The following is a 7,045-nucleotide window of genomic DNA, read 5'->3' as shown; positions in this document are numbered from 1 at the left end:
AATTGGCGCTAAAGTCATTGCCAACTAAGTGTATTCTATATCTGGTGTCCAGATTTAGGCCTCAATTATAGAATATGCTTAGTTGATATTTCAGCACCTAAATCTGCGCACATGCATTTACCACCAATGAAAATGTGGCTTAAATCCCGGCACGTAGATTTAGGCGCACTGGGCCATATTCTATAACTAGGCATGCAAATTTCAAAGGAAAAATTATGTTCTTACCTGATAATTTTCTTTCCTTTAATCATACCAGACCAGTCCAGACTAATGGGTTGTGTCCATCTACCAGCAGAAGGAGACGGAGAAAATAGTTCCAAGTAAACCGCCCCTTAAGGGTATCGTGCAGCCTGGAATGTTCAGTATTTTGAATAGCCAAGCAATGGTGCTCTGAAGTCTAGAAGAAAACACAGTTAATACAAAACAGGCAAACTCTTGGAGCCAATATGCAGAACCTCACTGTTCCTGCTTGGCCAAAGGCAACTGCAACCTCCCCTCACAGTAAAGTAAGCGGGAGGGAATGGTCCATACTGAGCTTGCTCAAGCACATAGAGATCTACCCCTGAATCCGGGGAAAGAACTCCGTGATGCCAAGTAACAGGAGTCATAACAACAAGTGCCAGGAGATTGAATAGAGAAGATGAAGTAGGCAGTGCTGTAGGACATCCCAGTGTATTGAAGTGTCATGGAACAGCCAGGGATACCTATAGGAAACAACACTCTGACAGACTTTAGCCAGGTAGGGCATCTGGACTGGTCTGGTATGATTAAAGGAAAGAAAATTATCAGGTAAGAACATAATTTTTCCTTCCTTGTCATCTATACCAGACCAGTCCAGACTAATGGAATATAGCAAAGCAGTTTCCCAAAGCGCGGGGGGGGGGAGAAAAGAAGAATGCAGAAGGTTGAAAAATCAACAAAGCTTTACACACAGCAAAAAACTGATCAGCAGAAAAGGATTCGAATATCCGAACCACCAGGCTACCAAAATGGAACAGAGTTAGACACTAGAAAAGGAACTGAAGCTGTAGGACGTAAAACAAACGTCCAGAGCAAAAGAAAAATTACATACCCCTTTCCTGAGAGTAGTAAAAGAAACAGCAAAAGATACTCATGCCAAAGGACCCCCCCTTGGAAGGAAGAAGGCAACAGTAGTATCTGAGCAACAAGGAGAAGAACTGTCTCTCCTAGACCAGGATCCACTTCTCCGAACTCCCAAACCTGCCGGTCTGCCTTGAGTCCAAGATGGTCAGATGAAGCGGCCCTAACAAGTACTAGGAGTACGCAACCCCAAACAGTGTGCCACACTTCATAGAAGAAAGGAAGCAAGGCCCAGGAACCACCCAGACCCGTGCCTAGTGAGATAATCAAACTCCACAGAACAAGAGACTCCAGAGTCAAGAGAACCAACTAACTGGAGCGCTAGTCTCTCCAGGAGAACCATGAAGAAAAGGGCAGCAGCATACCAGGGTACAACCGTAGAAAGAATACTCCTGAACCAGCTTGCTCTGGACTTAGGGAAGAAAGAACAGAGCCAAGAGAACAAAAGGAGACAAAAAGAAAGAGTTGAGAGCCACACTGTGGAGAAAAGACCCCCAAGGTGCCAAGTAGCCACAAAAGGAGCAGAGACGAATTTAAACTCTAGCAATGGAGAAGCTTCTCGTCAGACACCAAGAGGCTACAGCAAGAAAAGGTGCCACAGGAATAGTAGCTAACAGGACACAAGACAGCCTTGTCTAGCAGTCTATACTGCGGTATGCCACAGCTGCTGAGAAGTTACGGTATCCAGCCCGCAGAAAAAAGCTGGGGTTGACCGACAAGGTGAAACAGTGCCCAATAGGCAAAGGTGAAAATATGCTCCACAGTCAGAGACTGAACTGTGCTCAAGGGACAGAAAAGAAGCTGCGCTCATCAGGCAGAGTGGGATCCTTGCTCAACGAGAACAAACGGATTTGCACTCAAAGCACACAAACTGAGCCACGCACCACGGGCAGAGAAAGAGTTGCACACCTCTGGCAAAGATAGAAATGCACTGAACAAGCAGAGAAGAAGCTGAGAGTAGCAGACAGAGGATAAGCAGTGCCCCACTGAAAGAGCTGGATGCTAGAGATCCTGCAGAACTAAAGCTGCGGTAGCGATGGAACTGTGTATAAAACGCAGACAAGGAGCTGCTTTCCACATGCAAACAAGGAGCTCTACTCCAGATGCCAGCAAGGAGCTGCGTTCCTGACACCGGCATTGAACTGTGGTCCAGACGCCAGCAGGGAGCAGCGCTCCACACGCCGATAAGGAGCTATGTTTCCTACGCAGACACGAAGCTGTGTAGCACCTGCAGTCACAGAGCTGTGCTCCACATACCACCCTGAAACTTCACCCAATTTGCAGAGAAGAGTTGTGCAAAACATACAGAGATGGAGCTACACTCAACAGGCGGTGGGGCTGCGCCTTGCACGCAGACAGGGAGCTGCGTTCCATACGCAAAGAGAGAGCTGCATTCCACAGGCATTCACAGAGCTGTGTTCTACATGCAGACACAGGACTGTGTCCCACACTGAGGCCTGCAGAGAAATAACTACACTCAACATGTGACAATGGAGCTGTGTTCAACATGCCATGATAGAGCTGTCCTCAACATACAGCGATGGAGCTAAAGCCAACCTGGAACTGTGCCCAGCATGCAGCGATGGAGCTGCTGCCCAACATGGAATGGTGAAACTGCATGGAATAATGAAGCTGTGCTCAAGATGCAACCATGGAGCTGCGCTCAACTTGCAACGATGAAGCTGCGCTCAACATGCAGCGATGGAGCTGCGCTCAACAAGCAAAATGCATAGATGGAGTCCCAGGGAATGGCCAGAGAAGAAGGTGCTGCCAGGAGGCCAACAGGAAAAGAGCACAACTTGTGGAAATGCACACCTGGCGCTGCACTCCCCTGGCCCAGAGGAACTAAAACTACAAGAAGAGAAAGCCCCATGCCCCAAGAGACACTCTCGGCCCTCAAGTGGTCTCTGAGCCACAATGACTGCCCTTCTAGGCAACCGATACGGAGCAGCAGTCAACGTAGAGAAAGAACCCCCGCCAAGAGGGAGGTAAGCATCACAGAGCTGGAATCCTCAGACCATAGGGAGCAAAATGCAGCCGTAAGGCAGTGAGGAAGAAACAACTCTCGCCAGGGCAGGAACAAAGAGGAAGCTGGCCACTAACACCCAAACTGAGGAAAAACCAGCTAAGGGAGAGTCAAACTCCAGACCTAGAACAGAGCCACTTCCCTGCAGAAAAGTAGAGAAAAGCGCAGAGCTCAGGGGCGATAATCCAGATGCACAGCAATAGATCTGCTCAGCAGGAAAGAACTGTGCCCCTTACAGAAAAATGAAGGAGTGCCAAATGTGCCAGGAGAGAGGCGCCTGAAACTAGAAAAGGCAAAAATCCGCTTGTGCCAGGCTAAATTCCCGCCCGAAAGCAAGGGAAGCAAAGAAGAGCTGTGGCAAACTAGTCCTAAAAAGGCACATTCCCATTAAGAGACACTGAACTGAGTCCAAGCAAAAGACTGGCAAGAATGGCACTCCTGAAAGTACTCAGAAGAGGGATTTGAGCTAGCAGTTGCACAGCAATGGCAACTCAGACCCCCACCAGAACAAAAGTACCCTGCAGACAAACCAGAGCAGATAGGAGGGATCCATGGAGACGAGAGACCCAGAACCTCCCTAATGAAGGGAAGGAAAACTGCTGCCAAAACAAGAATCAAATAGCAGGGGCGTCTCAAGCAAGATGCCTGAAGCAGCAGAGACCGGACGATCTGAAAAAGAACTGATCAACAGCCGCGTAAGGCTGACAAGAATGAAAAAAATAGCCCTGGACTAAAAGACCGAGCCTGCAGCCAAACAGAGCCAGTGAGAGACTTCCCCCACTTTGGAAATGGCAAGACCTCCGAACCACAAAGGTACAAGTTCCAGCAACGGGGCCGTCCTCTGAACCAGCCGCCGTCTAGGACCGTGAAGAGGAGAAAAACAACTGAGTTTCATGATGTAGACACAAGCCGTGCTCCACAAAAAAAAAAAAAATCAAAGCAACTGGTACCAGCTCAGAAGGGTCCAAGATCAGAATCGGACGCCAGCCTGCGAAATTCAAAGAAAGTTCGCAAGTGCCCCCCTAGAATAATTTGCCAAAGGTGGGAAAATAAATCAGGTAACAGGCAAGCGAAAGAAGGAAAAACTAAGTTTTTTTCTTCTTTTTTTTTTTTTTAAACAACCTTCTTTCACTAGTGACAGGAATAAATAAAGGCTTACCTCAGAGGCAGAAATTCAGATATACCTATCACCATAGAAGAGAAGAAACCCTCACAGGGGAAGCAAGTTACTCCATGCCACAATCAACCATCACCCTGCTATAAAGACAGCCAGGGGAGGTAGGGGAGGGGAGGGAACCAGGGTCACTGGATATCACCCTAGCTGGCAGATGAGGAACTCAGGACCACTGAGTATCATCTAAAACTAGCCCCAACACGGCTACCGGCACACCCCTGGTCCCACTGTCACCAGAAGAATCTGGGACAGGAGCTACCAGCCAGCAATCCAGAGCAGCTGCAAGATCCGTCCACCATCCGCTAGGAGACAGAGAAAATACTGAACATTCCAGACTGCACAATACCCTTAAGGGGCGGTTTACGTGGAACTATTTTCTGTGTCTCCTTCCGCTGGTAGATGGACACAACCCATTAGTCTGGACTGGTCTGGTATAGATGACAAGGAAATGTCCATTTTCCCACCCATAATCACGCCCCTTTTTGCCTTGTGTGTTAGAAGTTCGGCGCACATCGTTACAGAATATGCGTAACAACTTGTGCACCTAAATTCTAATCAGTGTCAATTAGTGCTCATTATTCTTGTTGAGTGCTGTTATCAGTGCTCATTAGCTTGTTAAGTCATGCACATTGTTATAGAATCCATGCCAAAATCGGCATGAATCTCTAGACACACTATACAGAATCCGGGAATAGTGACTTACCAATCCTTTTTTCAGAGAGCTCTATGCAGCAACTCACAGCAACAGCAGCCTGTAGCGGTAAAAACTACACGCCCAGACATGCTGCTGTTTAAATCCATTGCCTCTTAGGTCAAAGGTCATTTGTTCTTGAAAATTCTTTACCAAAGTTCAAAATTTCACCCAAACCAAATGAAATCAAACATATAAACGGCAAGTGACCGACTCACCTGCAAATGCGCAGTAGAGTCGGAACGCTGAGAGTGTAGAAGTCCAAGCCCCGCCTCCACCAGCAGTACAGCCCAATAGGGAGGAGGCTTGGACATGGGCATGGAAATCAGAGGAGGAGGGAGCAGGGAGGGAAGGAGGGGGCAGAACTGAGGGAAACAGACGGTGGGGGGAGGGCAGGGGAGGCCATAGGAAAACAAAAAACTAGCCCGTTGTTACGGGCTTAACGGCTAGTATATAAATATTTTAAAAGACTATATACCTAGCTTCTGCCAACAAAATTCAGTTTGCCCTCTTTTTATATCATACTGGATCTTGCAGATTGCTTACCTACTGTCTTTCTGGGACCTGCATTCTCCACCCCTGGTACACCACCTCCAAAATTAATTAAAAAAATACTGCTTACTTAGTGCATGCAGATTGCAAAACTATTGCAGAATGCTTTAGCATGTCCCTGTGTTAGGCCATTTTTCCTATTTTAAGCACGCATGAGTGCTTAAAGCAGTTTAGTAACAGAGCCCCTTAATTATCCTGCTTTGGTCAGGGTTATAATAAGTTCATTTTCACAATAGATGGGATGGCACAGCATTATCTTCCCATATTATAGCTTTCACAGAAATAGTGGTAACTAGTTCTTAAAATATTAACTTACTATTTCTGAGCTCTTTTCATTTCCTCCTGGGTCGTATTCTTAATATGTCTTTGTCTTTCCTATATATTTCCAATCACAACCAAAAAGCCAGAGAAAATGTCATCCACTCATGGCTGAACCTAACACTTCATCGTAGTCAAAAAGAGACCAAAAATAGCTTTGTAAACACTCACAACACATATTAAGATCCTGGACAAACAGATCAAGTCAGAAGTTCATTAAGATTCTTGTTACATGGCTGTTAGTGGTTGTTTATCCAGATGGTTGTCTGTGATTTAAAAAAATGCAGTTGTGCATTTGTTTCTTGAATGAGCTGAAACTTAGGACATATTGCATTAGCTTGGCAGGATAACAATACTGAGGATCATTCAGAATCTAAAGATCTCAGATTTGGAAATAATAAAGTAAATGGTTGAAAAACAATAGAGCTGTTGTTCTCTAAGAAGTGACATCTTGCAAAATGATACTGAGAGCAGGAATTAACTTCATATTATCAATGAAAAAACGGTAACTATGCTTTAATAGCAAAGAGCATGTTTTGGAATACTAGCGATAATTAACTAGCTTGGTATAGTAACATTCTAAAGTAACAGTAGAAGCCCAAGTAGGTGTGTATTGTTTGGAACAAAACATCAGTTTGACTGATAATCTCACAGTCTTCATTGTCCAGTTTTGTGTGGGTGTGGGTGTTGGCGGGGGGGGGGGGGGGGGGGGGGGGGGGGGGGAAATGTTACAAATTTTCTCATTAGTAAATAGCAGAATGTGAAATGTTTCCTGATGAGTTTCAAAACTAGATTTTCTGTAACTATTTTCAGTGACTGTATACACTGTTACTTGCAATCTGGCCCTGGCAGCTCTGAGTTCAGTTTAAAATGCAGCATCAAGACTGAATTCACTGTTTACATACTTTGCAGGATTAAAAGGGTTAATAAAGGAACCAAATGTGTATAGTCCAAGAACCAGCTAAAGCTTTTTTCAAAAATCGAAGAGCAAGTCAACAGTATTCTGTGCCAAAATAACAAGGTGCTATTATTATTTGGTGGCATAACACCTATGTTATGTTATCCAGTGACGGAATGAGTTCCAGTACATTCTTATTAAAATAGCAGTTCTTATTTGAAATATATACAGAGTTAGCCCTTGTTGCTTGTTGTTCCTCCAAACATCAATTTATCCATATCCTGC

The sequence above is a fragment of the Microcaecilia unicolor genome, chromosome 10 (assembly GCF_901765095.1).
Source record: "Microcaecilia unicolor chromosome 10, aMicUni1.1, whole genome shotgun sequence".
Classification (NCBI taxonomy): Eukaryota; Metazoa; Chordata; class Amphibia; order Gymnophiona; family Siphonopidae; genus Microcaecilia; species Microcaecilia unicolor.
The sequence above is the reverse complement of the archived record's forward strand: the minus strand, read 5'-3'. Positions refer to the sequence as shown.